The 17,323-nt window shown below is 44.7% G+C and overlaps 1 protein-coding gene across 2 annotated transcripts in view; it reads right to left on the bottom strand.

Annotated features, from left to right (window-relative positions):
- KANK4 (KN motif and ankyrin repeat domains 4) overlaps positions 1-17,323 on the bottom strand; it is a 66,186-nt gene that overhangs the window by 38,102 nt on the left and 10,761 nt on the right. The window contains exon 1 of one of the 2 annotated variants that reach the window (XM_010833907.1): positions 3,743-3,905. The exons of the other annotated variant lie outside the window; for it this stretch is intronic. The gene's annotated coding sequence lies outside the window, so the exon portion shown is untranslated. Of the gene's footprint in view, positions 1-3,742; positions 3,906-17,323 lie in introns of those variants that run through there. 2 annotated transcript variants of the gene reach the window in all.

The following is a 17,323-nucleotide window of genomic DNA, read 5'->3' as shown; positions in this document are numbered from 1 at the left end:
GGAAAAGTGTGAAGGAGAAGGGGGAGGACAAAACCCTATACATGGCCCCTTCATCATCACAGCCTCTTCTCTCCCTCTGTATCCCTCTTCCTCCCACCTCATAACATTACTGAGTAACAGGCAGAGCTTGGAGCCCTTGGCATACTCGAATGACCTCATGCAAGCCTCACCATAACCCCAAGAGGGTTATTATTGTCACCCATTTTCCAGACAAGGAGACTGAGGCTATCTACAGCCATACCACCCTGAATGCGCCCGATCTCATCTGATCTCAGAAGCTAAGCGGGGTCGGTCCTGGTTAGTACTTGGATGGGAGACTGAGGCTGAGAGAGTTTAAAGGCCTGCCCCAAGTTACATAACAAGCCAGAGTTGGTGTAGGATTTGCTCTTAAGTCAAGTCGACTCCAAGCCTGTGCTGGGAACGAAAGTGATTTGTAAACATTTGTCCACTAATATAAGCAAGCCTGAAGACTGAGCCCTAGCTCTCTTTTGTGAGGGAAAACGTTCCTGACTCTGCTTCTTTGCTTCTCCCTCCAGTGCAGATGACGCATCTTCTGGGCATGCATAAGGAGGACGGCTCCCTTTGTAAGTGCTTCTGGCCAAGTGCAATCTGCTTCTCTGAGGCTGGACACCAAGTAACAAAGCTCCTCCTAAGCAAGAGGGTGCAGGTGAACCTCCGGCTGCAGAAACTCACTGTCACCTCAAGGAGTTCAGTCACACCCACTGCCCTTGGTTAGAGTTACAATTCAGTCCTTCATATACCAGGTCATAGAGCTTCAGATAACTTTGCAACACACTTGGGGTCAAATTTCATTAAAAAAGAACTCTATAGAGACCTCTAATTGTTCTCTTAGACTTGAATTTTGCTAAAATTAATCATTCCAAGGCAAGAGAAATTAAATGGAGCTGATACCCCAACTCTCTGAAGAACAGGGCCAAGCAAGCTTTCATTCTAAAGCTCTAAAGAAAAGGGAGCACTGTCATGTCCGTATCATGCCACTTCCAGCCCTACCCACCCCAGCCTTCTCCACTTTGGCCCAGGGTCCTCACTGTGAACATCTCAGAATTTAGCTAAGGGAGTTTTCTTCCAGTGAGTGGATGTTTGATGTGGTTAGGAGAAGGCAATGGCACCCCACTCCAGTACTCTTGCCTGGAAAATCGCATGGACGGAGGAGCCTGGTAGGCTGCAGTCCATGGGGTCGCTAAGAGTTGGACACAACTGAGTGACTTCACTTTCACTTTTCACTTTCATGCATTGGAGAAGGAAATGGCAACCCACTCCAGTGTTCTTGCCTGGAGAATCCCAGGGACCTGGCAGCCTGGTGGGCTGCGGTCTATGGGGTCACACAGAGTCGGACACGACTGAGGTGACTTAGCAGCAGCAGCAGGGGAGTGGAATCAAAGACTAAATGCTCTATCAACACACGCTACTTTGTTTGCAATACAACAGAATATGAAAAATAGCTTTGTTGGACAGAATTCCCCTTTAAAATGGAATTTTGCAACCTCCTGGAGCATTTAATATTTTGACATAGAAGCAGTTTATTGCATCTTCTGTTAAACTGTCTGCCCAGTGTTCGAACCTTGTAACACCTAGTCGTGTTATGTAACTTTCATTTGTTTATGGCCTATCCCAGGATCAAGTATGCCCAGTTAGCTCCCAACCTCTCTCACGAGCTCATCATATTCTAGATGTTTTGAGTATGTACAACTGTATCTTTTTCCAGTTTTTCTCCCCTATTAAGCTTGTGAAGTTCAGAACTCCTACACAATTTATTTTCTGTAGACACTCCCCCAACCCCATCCACCTCCATCCTAACATGTGGCAGATCATCTCCAAGTTGCAGATAAGGAACAAAGACACAAAAAAGCTATGCGGCCAACCCAAATTTATCCAGTTAATTAGGGGCAGTCCACCCTGCCTCTCAAAGCCAATGTGCAGTGAAGAGATGAGGACTGAGGCTTTCAGTTCAAAATTGACCAGAGGCAGTCATTGGCAGACAGCAGTGATGGCCCATATGTAACTACCAGGCCACGTTAGAAACGGTTCCAGCACAGCCCATGCCCAGGAGCATGGATTTCCTTGGGTCAGCCCAGCGCCAGCAGTATATCCCCACACTCTCTCTCTCCACACTGATTCTTTTTAATGATACCATTTTTAACCTCAAATCCAAATACAAAGAAACCTTCCTCTATTTAGCCCTGAAACTGAAACCTAGCTCTGTACTTGTGTTCCTTTCAAACGTCTCTTTATTCTGCAATAATAAAAATGCCATATTTCATCCCAGAACAGGCTGCATGCCAAAATAAATAGCACCTTGGATTTCCTTAAAAAGAAAACTTGGCTCAAAGCACAGCCTTATTGCCATGAGAATTCTTGGAGAATTCAACCTAACAAAGTCAAATATTTAGCAAGGTAGTGCACCAACAGCGATCCGTCAATCCCTGCACGACCTCTTGCAGAGGCAAAAACGCTCTTTCCAAAAGAGGAAAAAATATTACTTATACCTGGTTCCGATCTCCCCAAATGATGAGAGCTTCCCGCTTCCCCACTACAGGGCCCCACGCCTCCAAGTGGAAATGTCCCCTGTGCTAAGAATCCGGAGGCATCTGACAGAGCTGCTTAAGAGGGCTGAAGCACAGGCACCTGGGGAGTGAGACACACTCCTGGAAAAGCTTCCACCAAACGAGTTCTCCAGCCTCCAGCGGGCTCGCTCCCCACCGACCCCAGGAAACAAAGAGATAATTCACGCTCAATAAATAACACATTAACACAATCTCATTAACACAATCTCATTAACTCCGTTCCCACATTTTTCTGCATGTGTCTGTCATTTTTGCCTGCATTGCAGCAGCTGAATCTGGAGCTTCATGAAGAAGAGAGAACTGTAAGGAGGGAAGCAGTGACCACAGTACCTTCCCTTGGCATCCTTCCCCTGCCCCAGCCTGGAGCCAGAGAAGTCACTTCTTCCCGGGGGCTCTGCTGCTGGACCGGAGCTGATCGCTCCTGAGTTCAGCACGACAGCACTGGCTCCCTAGCTGTTAAAGATTTGGTCAGGTGATCTGTGACCTTGCTGGAAAATCAAACACTGACTTCATTTTGGCTCTCAGGAAGAGGGGACTGGGGTCAGAAAGGAATTTGATGCTCAATAAGCTGAGGATCAGAAAGGAATTTGATGCTCAATAAGCTGATACTAGATCTTGCAGAAAGAGGAAAACAGCACAGATCATTCGATTAGAAAGTTTGTTCTCAGAGCTGCTAGCAGTTTAGAGGGATGCATCTGAAGATGCTGAAATGGTACACACCTTTCTCCCTGGACTCTCCCAGAGCTAGGCGCTCAACTGGGACAGGGGTCATAATTAATTATGCTTTTCCTCCTCCCTCCCTGCAGCTGAGTGGCTTATTAATAAAATTGTTCCTAATGAGAACACAGCATCCTAAAGAGCTGAAACCCTCCACTGATGCATCTCTTTCTTCCAGTCTCTGTCTTAGAAACTTCCTCCCCCGCCCACCCACCTCCTGGATCCCACAGCGGAGCAAGGCTTCTGTGAGCAATCCCCAGACTGCTCACTGCCTCCATCAATCAGCGACTGGAAGTCTATGGGGCAGAGCTGGAAGAAACAATGACCAGTGAGCGCCTGGGGCCAGACAGGCAGCCCCCGCTTCCCGCTGCTCTACGAATCTGATGCCCCAGCACTGATACGCACCCAATTCTGGCAGAAAGAGAAAGGCAAGGAAGTACCTTCTGTAAGGATCCAGCTCCAGGCAGGGCTTCCAACTGTAGCGCGGACCAGTGACTTCAGAGGGGCGGGTACAGGAGCCGGGGAGAAGGCAGCTGTGCAAGAGCAAGGTCTCAGGGTGTCCCAGCCAGCCCACTGCAGCTGCAGCTCTCTGGAGCAGAGGCAGGTGTGAGGCGCAGGCACAGACGCTCTGCAAATCTAGCACCACCACCAGACCTGAAGGAGATACAGGGGGGTGGGTGCCTTCCAAATGGGCCAGGAAAGCATCTGGGCTCCTGTACACAGTCTCAGCAAAAGGATTAGAGGACCTTATCCCCTTGACCTTCCGTGGCTCTAGTCAAAGGAGGCTGTCCTTGGAAATGAAGCCCTGTCAGGAAGACATGTCGAAGCAGCTCTGACCTTTGCAAACACTGCCTGTCAAGATGTGTTCTCAGAGGCCAGGGCAGATTCCTGTTTAACCCACACTGAAACTGATGCCAGAGCTGAGTGTCACCCTGAAGTGCTGACTGCATCCAGCCCGGGACACTGGGAAGCACTTCACCTCCAGCTTAAGGCAGCCGGGCAGGGCTGAGCGTCCCCACCGGACAGGTGAAGAAAGTGAGAGACAGTGACTTCCCTTGGCTCACCCATGAGCGAATCTGGATTAAAATGAAGATTCCTGGGATAGAATTCTGTGTTTTTCCTACTACACTGGATCATACTCTTACTTTCCTTGGCAGACTCTAGAGCATCTTGCTCAAGGCAGAGGTTAACAAACTTACTGAAGGGCATGGGATGATGTGATGCACAAGGCTAGGAAACGCCAACATTCACTTGTTTCAACTGTTAAAAGTATTTAACTAGCATGCAGACCAAACCATCAAAATTTAAATCAGAAATACACTTTGCGGTTATACGAAAAAATATACAGAGGTGCCAACTGTCTCTCTGATAGCTTTTAAATGACCATCAACCATCCCCTCAGAATTAGCTAGAGAAATGCTAGAAGCATAAGACATTTCACCAGGAAGCTGAGTTAAAAAGAGCTCTCCATTCACCAGGTCCTATGACTTTCTAGCCACCTACTCTGCCTCTCTGATTTTTCTATGTGACAGAGGTAAGCCCTCCCATTTCCTCTCCCAAGATAAACTCTTCCTTATTCAAGACAAAATGGTGAGAGGCTTGCTCACAGAACTGAGTCTTTCTTGAAGCAACTAACATTCTTCTGGGAACACTGGCCAGTTCCCATCTGTCCCCTCAAGCTCTGTTCAGCATCCCCCCACCCCGCCGAGTGCTGTAGCCAGCCTTCCTGTTTCCACTGCTCCTGTCAGCCCTCGACTACCGCAGCTATCACCTGAATTCTAATTGCTGCCTCTGCGTCTGTCTCCCAGACCAGCATCATGAGCTCGACATTCCATAAAGGTTGTCAAACTGAACTTATCCACGATACCAACGGCTATAAACTCAGGTGACCTCTTCAGATACTCCCTTAGGTACCAAGGAAGCACCTCTCCTTTCCAACAGGTGCCAGGCCTCTCATCAGACTGAAAAAAAAAAAAAAACCTCAGCAGAATAAGGGAAGGAAATAATAGCCCCTAGCAGTGCCATGGAGAAGGCAATGGCACCCCACTCCAGTACTCTTGCCTGGAAAATCCCATGGACAGGGGAGCCTGGTGGGCTGCAGTCCACGGGGTCGCTAAGAGTCGGACACGACTGAGCGACTTCCCTTTCACTTTTCACTTTCATGCATTGGAGAAGGAAATGGCAACTCACTCCAGTGTTCTTGCCTGGAGAATCCCAGGGACAGGGAAGCCTGGTGGGCTGCCGTCTGTGGGGTCGCACAGAGTCGGACACGACTGAAGCGACACAACAGCAGCAGTGCCACAGATCAGCTTGGCTCAGGTATCAGGACAGCAGAGTCACAGGAAAATACATACACGCACACACGTATACCTCGAACCAAGTCGCCCTTCCTCCTTCAGATCTCTTTCTGAAGACAGGTAGCACTTTCAGTTCTCTGCACTCCACACAAGGTACTGGTTTAGGCACGGTGCTGACTGCCTATATCTCTAAGAGGAGAGGAGATTCTTCTGTCTTTTCTGTCTTTTGCCCTTACCCAGTACACACAGTTTACTCCATGGTCAAGCGTAAAGGTGAGCAGAAACAGGAATCTTATCCCCATCTTCCAGATGAGAAAACAAAGTTGGTTCCCATGGTTACAAAGGTAAGAAAAGGCAAAGCCTCGATGCGAACTCAAATATTCTGTCTTCCACTCTAATACTCTTTCCTCTAAATCACACAGCCTGAACTGGGCATGCGGGTGAATTCAGGAGACACGGGGCTCCAGGATGTAAGCTTCAATGCTAGTACTCTCAAGGCAGAAGGTGATCTCGCATTTAGGGAAGATCTTCATGGGAAAAGCCAACGACCTTGGAGAGGAAATCTGAGCTTCCTCTCCACAGCCTCTGGCCCTTACCATGTTGGGATACTGGCATGTCTCTACCCCTACACCTCACTCAGACACATATCTTAAGACTAGTAGCCAATTTCATGTTACCACCAAGCTACCCAGACACACTTATCCAAGAAAACTTTTCCATCAGGGATCATTTGTCTGGGGGGAGGTTTGACTCCTTTTGCAATTTAGAAACCTCCAAATTCTTTGGCCCAGGTCCCTTTTGCTCCATGATGAAGAAAAGGTAGGCATCTAAGTCAGACAAGATGGCACCAGGCAAGAGGGAAAAGAGGTGGAACTATCTGAAGAATGTGCCTTTTATCTAAGCGGTTCCTTAGGCTTTTGCACTTTGCCCAGAGAGATCAGGTATTTGGCAGTCTGTGCGATTACACAGGGCTGGGAAGTAGCACACTGCTTAGGGACACGTACAGCTGAAACAGCTTCAGAGCAGACTGGTTACAGCCATTCTGATGGAACACAATTTCACTGGACGCAGGAAGAAGTCACTCGTGGGAGATCGGTGGGTGTAGCAGTCCAGTGGGAATGAGCTATTCAAATGACTGACCCTTTAAGGCAGATGAAAATTTCTCAGGGAGGAAACAGGGCCTGTTGCAGGGAGTGAGGAGGCTGCAGTAAACAATGTTCCTTGGAAAAAAAGAAAGGCATCAGGGTCCCAGGGAAAAGACCTCTACTCGCCATCCCTCCCCTCACAGAGACCCTTCCAGAATGCTCTTAGTCTCTGACTTAAACACACTGTAAAATTGAGACACCAGTAGACAAATAAGGAAGGGGCTGCTGCTGCTGCTAAGTCGCTTCAGTCGTGTCCGACTCTGTGCGACCCCATAGACCGCAGCCCACCAGGCTCCCCCGTCCCTGGGATTCTCCAGGCAAGAACACTGGAGTGGGTTGCCATTTCCTTCTCCAATGCATGAAAGTGAAAAGTGAAAGGGAAAGTCGTGTTCAACTCTTAGCGACCCCATGGACTGCAGCCTACCAGGCTCCTCTGTCCATGGGATTTTCCAGGCAAGAGTACTGGAGTGGGGTGCCATTGCCTTCTCCGTTAGGAAGGGGCACAAGCAACCAATTCAGGAAAGAAGAAATACCGGTGTTTACTATTAGAAAAATGTTTAACCACAAGAATTAATCATCAAAAAGATGCCAGAGAAACATCAGAAGGGCATACTATTTATCTACCCTACACTGTGCCAGGCACTCTAGGTCCATTTCAAAACCAGCCAATTTAATTCCCACAATGACCCTATACAGTAGTACTGGTTATTTCCATTATTTGAGGACAAAGCTGAGGCTGAGAGCAGTTGCCCAGATACTGAGACCATCAGCACCAAGATTCGAATCCAGGTACCGTTTTGCTTTCAACCACAGTTTGATACAGACTCTCTCACAAGTTAGAAAAACAAGTTTTTTTTTAAAGAGAGGTCCTCAGTGTTGAGAAGTGTGATAAGGGGACACTCTCCTCCCCTTCCCAGAAGATGGCAGCAGAGTCAGGGCAGCTGCAGCCCACATAGGGGCAGGCCTCTCCCAGCACCCGGCTTGTGTGTGCAACTGCTCTGGCTTAGTCTGTGCATGCGCACAGGCAACTGCAAAACCAAATACAACAAAATGAAACAGTGATTTCTTTTGTTGGTCTAAAAAAGTCATCACTAATATGACGTATTCTTGGAAAACAATAAATCACTGGGGTTGTTGGGGGGAGTGGGAAATCACCATCATCCCCCCATCTTGATACAACTCGTTTCATGCCCATCTATTTTGCATATTTTAACATAATTGAAGAGCAATTTGTATGGTGGCTAAGAGTCTGGACTCCAAGTCAAGAAGCCATGGCTAGAATCCCAGCTCTGCTAATGACTGGGCAACCTTGGACAAATTACTTAAACTCTCTGTGTCTTCCCCGGAGAAGGAAATGGCAACCCACTCCAGTACTCTTGCCTGGAGAATCCCATGGACAGAGGAGCCTGGCAGGCTACTGTCCACGGGGTCACAAGAGTCGGACATGACTGAGCGACTAAATTAGTAACTACTACTCTGGGCCTTAGCCGCCTCACTTGTAAAATAGGAATAGTAACACACTGTATACATCATGGATCTGTCAGGAGAATTAAACAAGATGACAGGTCAACAACTTAGAGGCTGGTATATAGTCTGTGTTTAATAAATAATACATATAGTATCTATTAACATAATGATACAAGTTTAATTATGAATTCGATTTTGTATTTAAAATTTTATCATGTGACATTTAGAAAATACAGTGATACCCGATTTATAGTGATTACTGTAAATGGCTGTGCAAGATTCCATGGACTTAAGCCTTATTTTCCAAACGCACTTCCTCCTGGAGATCATTTCATCTCAAGTTTAACCCTCCCTGCAATGCTACCCAGATCAGCCAGCCTGTCAAACAGGCCTATGTGCAGGTCTCCAGGGAATACCCCAATTTCAGGTGCTGGAACACAGCTGCCACATATGGTGATGAATGATTAAGAGCAAGGATTTCAAGGTAAGACAGACCAAGTTCAAATTCTGATTGTGTGACCCTGAGCACATTTCCTTATTCCAGAAGAGCCCAGTTCAGTACACAGCTGGGAGAACCGCACGAGATAGGTACATTTAAGTGCTTCTGCCAATGCTCAGGATTTAGTGAACACTCAGTAAATGTTAGCTATGATTACTTTTTAAAACCCACAGTGTTTTAAGCAAGGAAAGGCCAGGAATTGCATTTATTTTATTTATCTCCTTATTCCTAACAGCTGGCACGGTAGGAACACAACAAAAATGTGTTGAATTAATGAATAAATAAACAGATTAATGGATACATCATAGAGACTGCCAGAGCTGGAAAGGATTTTTTAAAAGCCTTATTTAGATATAATCTACATACCATACAATTTACCCATAAAAATTATACAATAGCTGCAGCATACTCAGAGATGTGCCAACATTGTCACAACCTAATTTTTTAAATTGTGGTAAAATACTGTTCAGTCGTTAACTTGTGTCTGACTCTTTTGGAATCCCATGGACTATAGCCTACCCTGCTCCTCTATTCATGGAATTTTCCAGGCAAGAATATTGGAGTGGGTTGCCATTTCCTTCTCCAGGGGATCTTTTCGACCCAGGGTTCAAACTCGAGTCTCCTGCATTGGTAAGTGGATTCTTTACCACTGAGTCACTAGGGAAGCCCATGGTAAAATATGTTGTGTGTGTGTGCTTAGTCACTCGGTCGTGTCCGACTCTTTGTGACTCCATGGACTATACAGTCCATGGAATTCTCTAGGCCAGAAAATTGGAGTGGGTAGCCTTTCTCTTCTCCAGGAGATCTTCTCAACCCAGGGAGCAAACGCAGGTCTCCTGCATTACAGGCAGATTCTTTACCAGCTGACCCACAAGGGAAGCCCAAGAATACTGGAGTGGGTAGCCTATCCCTTCTCCAGCGGATCCTCCCGACCCAGGAATCGAACTAGGGTCTCCTGCATTGCAGACAGATTCTTTACCAACTGAGCTATCAGGGAAGCCCAAAATAAGTTAATACATACCATAAAATTTACTATTTTAACCATCTGTAAATGTAGAATTCAGTGGCTTTCACAATGCTCTGTAATCATCACTACTATCTATAACCCAAACATTTTCATCATCTCCAACATGAACTCTATAACCTATTAAAACAATAACTCCCCATTTTCTCTTGCTCCCAGCTCTGGTAAGACCTATTCTACTTTCTGTCTCTATAAACTTGCCTATTCTAGGTACCTTCTGTAAGTGTAATTATGTAATATTTGTCCTTCTGTGTCTGGCTTATTTCATTTAGCATTTTCAAGGCCCATCCAAGTTGCAGCATACACCAAAATTTCATTTCTTTTGATGATCAAGTAATATTCCATCATATGTACATACCACACCTTGTTTATCCATTCATCTATCAGTTGACACTTTCGTGGTTTCCATCTTTTGGCTATTGTGAGTAATGCTGCTGTGAACACTGGTGTACAAGTATTTGTTCAAGTTCCTGCTTTCATTTATTTTCGATATATACCTAGGAATGAAACTGCTGGGTTATATGTTAATTCTATGCTTAAATTTTGAGTAACTGCCAAAGTATTTCCAAAACAGCTACACCATTTTACATTCCCACCAGCAACACATGAAAGTTCCAGTTTCTCCATATCTTCACCAACATGTTTTTTTTTTCAACTAAAAAAAATCACTATAGGAATCCTAGTAAATATAGTAGGTGTGCAGTGTTAACTCATTGTGGCTTTGATTTGTATTTCCCTAATGACTAACTAATGACTTCCCTTAGAAGTGGCTTAGATGGTAAAGTGTCTGCCTACAATGTGGGAGACCGGGGTTCAATCCCTGGGTCGGGAAGATCTGGTGAAGGAAATGGCAATCCACTCCAGTATTCTTGCCTGGAAAATCCCATGGACAGAGGAGCCTGGTAGACTACAGTCCATGGGGTCACAAAGAATCAGACACGACTGAGCAACTTCACTTAATGACTAACTTATATGCAGAGTACATCATGAGAAACGCTAGGCTGGAAGAAGCACAAGCTGGAATCAAGATTGCTGGGAGAAATATCAATAACCTCAGATATACAGATGACACCACCCTAATGGCAGAAAGTGAAGAGGAACTAAAAAGCCTCTTGATGAACGTGAAAGAGGAGAGTGGAAAAGTTGGCTTAAAGCTCAACATTCAGAAAACGAAGATCATGGCATCTGGTCCCATCACTTCATGGCAAATAGATGGGGAAACAGTGGAAACAGTGTCCGGCTTTATTTTCTGGGGCTCCAAAATCACTGCAGATGGTGACTGCAGCCATGAAATTAAAAGACGCTTACTCCTTGGAAGGAAAGTTATGACCAACCTAGATAGCATATTCAAAAGCAGAGATATTACTTTGCCAACAAAGGTCCGTCTAGTTAAGGCTATGGTTTTTCCAGTGGTCATGTATGGATATGAAGGTTGGACTGTGAAGAAAGCTGAGTGCCGAAGAATTGATGCTTTTGAACTGTGGTGTTGAAGACTCTTGAGAGTCCCTTGGACTGCAAGGAGATCCAACCAGTCCATTCTAAAGGAGATCGGTCGTGGGTGTTCTTTGGAAGGAATGATGCTAAAGCTGAAACTCCAATACTTTGGCCACCTCATGTGAAGAGTTGACTCATTGGAAAAGACTCTGATTCTGGGAGGGATTGGGGGCAGGAGGAGAAGGGGACGACAGAGGATGAGATGGCTGGATGGCATCACTGACTCGATGGACATGAGTTTGGGTGAACTCCGGGAGTTGGTGATGGCCAGGGAGGCCTGGCGCGCTGCTATTCATGGGGTCGCAGAGTCGGACACGACTGAGTGACTTAACTGAACTGAACTGAATGACTAATGATTATTGAGCATCTTTTCATGTGCTTATTGACCATTGGTATATCTTCAACGGAGAAATGTCTATTCAAGTCCTTTGTCCGTTTTTTAATTGGGTTGTTTGTTTCTGTTGTCAGAGTTCTTTATCACATATCTGATAATGGGTTAGTATCACTAATATCATTAACCCATAATCAGATATGTAATTTGCAAATATTTTCTTCCATTCTGTAGGATATCTTTTTGCTTTCTTGACAGTGTTCTTTGATACACAAAGGTTATGAAGTTCAATTTATCTATATTGTTTTTTGTTGCCTGTGCTTTGGTATCATGTCCAGGAAATTATTGCCAAATTCACTGCCATAGAAATTTTCCTCAATGTTTTCTTCTAAGAGCTGTATAGTTTTAGCTCTTAAGTTTAGGATTTTGAACCATTTTAAGGTCATTTTAAACCATTTTGAGGCTTAAGATAAAGGTGTCATTCTTAGGAATGTGAATATACAAATATTCCTGGAACTCATTATTGAAAAGTCCACAATCAAATTTTAGAACATTTTCATTACCCTCAAAGGAAATTTCATACATGGGATTTCATTTTTATAAGGAATTAGGAACATAATAAATTATTAAGAATTAATAAACCTTGGCATTCAGACATGAAAATTAGTTTATTAGAAGAATTTACTGAGAATATTAATTCTCTGTTCTACAAAAGTATGACCTCCATCCATCAGTAAACAACACTGCAGAACTAGGGTGTACGCATGCAGGCCAAGAGCTGGAAATCCTGCACTTTTCAGGAAGGGTGCTTTGTTATTACTGCAAAAGATATTTGCTGTGTTTTTTTGGGCTACCCAGCACCATGTGAACACCCTTCCTATGTCTGGGTTATTTCCTTCCTTAGGAGTTCTACAGGGTAGAGCACAGAATTTACAGTGCCAGCCTCTTTTACAGTTAGGACCCCGTTGTGGGACCTGCGCTCAACATGCGGAGCCTCCCAGGCCAGGCCTCAGCTTGGAAGTGCCCTGGAAATCCAGGGCTGAAGGCAAGCAGTCCTGGGGAGGGTGGTGGAGTGACTTGACATCCTCTAATAAATTCCTCTTTGACGTAAACTTGCTAGAATCAATTCTGTTGTTTGCAACTGTAACCCTTGACTGCTACAATGAGGCATCAGCGTTGGCTGGGTTTTTAATTGTTCTATTCCATTAATTTACATTACTTGGAGAATTACCCTTCAGAGTTCCTGCTGATTGTTTTGTCCTGAGGATTTACTGCACGACCATGTCGATTATTTTTCTCTTCCCCTTTGTCCTTTATTACCAAATTCTTTCTCACCCAAAAGTGAGAATCAGTGGGCTCAGTGGGCCACAAGATCTTTCACTTGGCCAAACTGGGCCACAGTCCAAAGAGCTTGGAACCACAACTGGGAGTAAATCAAGGAATTCAGCCTCTTCTCCTCCCTCCTGGGTCACTTCAGTGAAAGTATCATAATAAGCACATGTACACCCTCTGCAGTGGGCTGCCCCTGAACCTACCCTCTTTGGGCAGCCCCCACTCCCAGCATCACGGTCTTGATCAGGATCCAGCAGAAGACTTCATAGGCATCAGGCTGGCTTCAGAACACGGCTGCAGGTGCAGACACTTGAGGGCTTGTGTGGGCTGCGGCATCTGCCTTCTGGGTTGGGAGGAAGATTTTTCTTGGCACAAGGAAGTCCGTTAAACAAAACTGAACCTGATAAGTCATCTCCAGATACCTGGGTGAAGCCAGTGATATTTCCAAACTTTCCAGGCAAGTTGGAAGGCTTTTTATTATTATTTCACAAGGTCCCGCCTGGCCCTCTAGCTAACACAGTAGATAAAGGAGCGGGCACCTGCGATGTGGGTCAGACAAGGGCGATGAGCATTCAACCTCAGCAGCATGTGGCTGAAGACAGGCTGGGTGTCATTAAAGATGAAGCAGAGAGAGGCAGTGAGAGAAGAAGGGCTCGAGAAACTTCTATCAACCTAAACTTTCCTTGTTGATTGGTTCATTGCCAGTGTGCCACATGGCAATACAAAGGAAGGTTATACGCTATTCTGGTTTAGGTTTTGTTTTGATGAGTTTTGTTTTAAAGTCATTAAGGAAAGGTGTTTCCAGAACTGACATCCCATGTTTGTATCACCCCATAGCAGCTCAAAAGTGTCATAAAATGGTTACACATTGGGAACATATAACAGGTAGACATTCATTGAAAGTGAAAGTGTTAGTCGCTCAGTTGTGTCCAACTCTTTGAGACCCCATGGGCTGTAGTCCACCAGGTTCCTCTATCCATGGAATTCTCCAGGCAAGAATACTGGAGTGGGTTGCCATTCCTTTCTCCAGGGGATCCTCCCAGCCCAGGGATTGAGTGTGAGTCTCCTGCATTGCGGCTGAATTCTTTACCATCTGAGCCACCAGGGAAGCCCAGACTTCTATTCAGTTTAGTTCAGTTCAGTCTCTCAGTCGTGTCCAACTCTTTGCAACCCCATGGACTGCAGCATGCCAGGCCTCCCTATCCCTCACCAACTCCCGGAGTTTACTCAAACTCATGTCCATTGAGTCAGTGATGCCATCCAACCATCTCATCCTCTGTCATCCCCTTCTCCCACCTTCAATCTTTCTTAGCATCAGGGTCTTTTCAAATGAGTCAGTTCTTCGCATCAGGTGGCCAAAGTATTGGAGTTTCAGCTTCACCATCTGTCCTTCCAATGAATATTCAGGATGGATTTCCTTTAGGATGGACTGGTTGGACTTTCATTAGGTAACTCCAATTTAAACACACACACACACACACACACACACACACACACACACACAAAGATGTTCACATTTTTTCTTCCAGTCAGATTTTAGGAGTTTTTTTTTTTAATTGAGGCCCCTCTTTTATACTTTTGGGTCTCCTTTAGGGCACTAGCTCAGAGCAATGCAGGTAGTGGAGTGTGCAATTAGTCCTTCTGATGATCTGCTGTTGTCTGCACCTGAAGCCGAGAAACACAACACAGGACCTTGGACCTTATCTGCATTTACTAACGGGGAAACTGCAGCTCAAGGAGTTGCCCATACCATACAGCAAGGCCAAGGTCAGATTCTGCCCCCTAGCCGCCTGCTTTCCTTTATAAACCTCGTGCTGATGGCCCTGGTCTGCAGGGTAGCATTGTAGAACACCACATTGATGGTTTCTTTGAAAACAAACAATGTGGCTGGTGTCCCCAGTTTATACAGAGGATAATGCACCGATGTGGGTAAATTGAGCAGGTGACCTTTGCTTGCAGCCTCTAGCCACAGGCAAAGTGTGATGCACAGCAATGGAAATAGTTGCCACTGGCAATTAGGCACATCTTGTGCACTGGGTCCTTGACCCATCCTCATTCAGCCCTGGAATGGTACTAGCTCAACTCCCCTGTAAATGAAGTAAAGATGGCCACCTCATGGCCCGGCCTCAGCTCGGGATGTGTTCAAAGAAACAGCAGTTAAGTAGAAAAAAATGAATTGGAGGCAGTCCAAAGCTTCACTGCAGTCTCTAGAGAAAACACGAAAGGGGAAGTGCATTCTTAGCACAAAGCCAAAGTCTTAAAGTTTTTCTTTCCTGTCTCTGCTCCTCTCAGTATCTATTTCCAGCAAAGCAACTGCTCCAGCAGCCGTGTGCTCTGTTCCCCAGCATCCCTAAGCAAACTCTCCACCTGGCTCTTCCCTCCCTCCCCTCCCTCACCTCTGGCATCCACTCACCCATCCTCTGCCATCTCTCTCTCTCTTCTTGTCACAGTCCTAATACTGGCTCCATTTGTCCAGAGATTTCTCGTCACTGGATGACCCCAGGTGGCATAATAATGGAGGGGCAAGAGCCAAGCAAGCTATGCCAGAAGTTTTCTTAGAAGGGAATTACTTGAAAGCTCTATGGGCAAAGAAATTTTGAATACTTATGCATTTACATTTTTAATTCCCTGTCACATCCATTTTACAGATTCAAAAACTGAGGCATCATCATCATAATAGTCACTACTCCTATTGTTATAATAATAAAATTATTGTTAGCCAGACACTGTCCAATGTTGTACAGTGATAATGTTCAATTTCATAATGACCATATTTGGTAGGTACTATTATATCCTTTTCACAAATGATAGGCTCAGGACATAAAGCTAGTAAGCTGCAGGTTGGAATTCAAATGGAGATATGTCTCACTCTAGAAACCAAGCTTTAAACCACAGTGTTCTCTGCTTTTCAGGTTTTAGTTCTGCAGTTGTTTGTGAAGTGAGTTGCCGGTGGAGTCAGAATAGAAAGAGAAGGAACAAGACAGGATTTAGCAAAGGAACAAATTTACCGTTTAATTCCATCACCACTCATGCTCATTAAATATAGGATCATTATTAACATATAAACAACATTTGGGGGGCGTGCAATAGGTCTATAAATAAGATGCATTTATTTGCAAAGGACTAGACTAAGAAATGCAGTGACATTCTGCTTAACTTAAAATTATTTAATCAATACAATACAATTACTTTTCAAATAATCTTTGAAAGTTCCAAGGAGTCTTGAAACATTTAATTGCTATTTAATCAGATAGCAGCAGTCAAATTACACAGATGTCAATTTTAGAGAAAATGCTCTTTGCAGATCTATTGCTCTGTCAAAATTTCCATTGCAAGCATGTATTTTCAGAGTTTTAGGTTACAAATTAATTTCCTTTCTTTTTTGTTCACAGGGGTGACGGTGATGTGGCCGCTGCAGGGCTTCACAGCTCCTTTCTCATGTAACTTAGGAAAGAGATGCCTTTCCTGAGAGTGGAACATTTCCCCCCAAAGCAGTAGGATGCTGCTGCCAAAGACTTAGTGCAGGACCCAAGTCCAGCCCAGATTCCCCTTAATGGCTCCACATATATAAACCAGGAGCAGCCTTGGGCCAAGACGCGAGCCAGAAGTTTGCCTGGATCCTACTCACATCCACTACACCTATTCTGAGGAACCCATGAAGTGAAGGCAATAGATAAGAATGGAACAAATACCCAGAGAAACCCATAAGTCAAAAAGACTCATGCACTTTGCACCCTAATCTTCACTGCAGCACTATTTACAACAGTCAGGACATGGAAGCATGGAAATGTTCTTCCAGAGAGGAACAGATAAAGATGTGGTACATATATGCAATGGAATATTACTCCACCATAAAAACGAATGAAATTGAGTCATTTGTAGAGACATGGATGGACCTAGTGTCTGTCATACAGAGTGAAGTCAGAAAGAGAAAAACAAGTATCATATATTAACACATATATGTGGAATATAGAAAAATGGTATAGATTTATTTCCAAAGAAAAAGAGACACAGACATAGAGAATAAACATATGGATTCCAAGGGAGAAGGTGGGGGGGGGGGTGAGATGAACTGGCATACTGGGACTGGTGTATATGCACTAACAATATTATGTATAAAATAGATAACTAATGAGAATCTACTGCATAGCACAGGGAACTCTACTCAATGTTCCATGACCTAAATGGGAAGGAAATCCAAAAGGGAAGCAATTTGTGTATACATGTGGCTGATGCACTTTGCTGTACAGTAGAAACTGGCACAACATTGCAAAGCAACTATATTCCAATAAAAAAAAAATTTTTTTAAAGACTAGAACAATGAATACAAAAATCAGGATCTCTGGGACAGGAATCAATGTTTTACAAGCCCTCCAGGTAATTTTTAGGCACTCTATAGTTTGAGAAGTCCTGATTTTTGTATTCATTGTTC

The sequence above is a fragment of the Bison bison genome, unplaced genomic scaffold (genome assembly GCF_000754665.1).
Source record: "Bison bison bison isolate TAMUID 2011002044 unplaced genomic scaffold, Bison_UMD1.0 scf7180017863957, whole genome shotgun sequence".
In the NCBI taxonomy this organism is placed as follows: Eukaryota; Metazoa; Chordata; class Mammalia; order Artiodactyla; family Bovidae; genus Bison; species Bison bison.
This window is presented reverse-complemented; position numbering and strand designations above follow the sequence as displayed.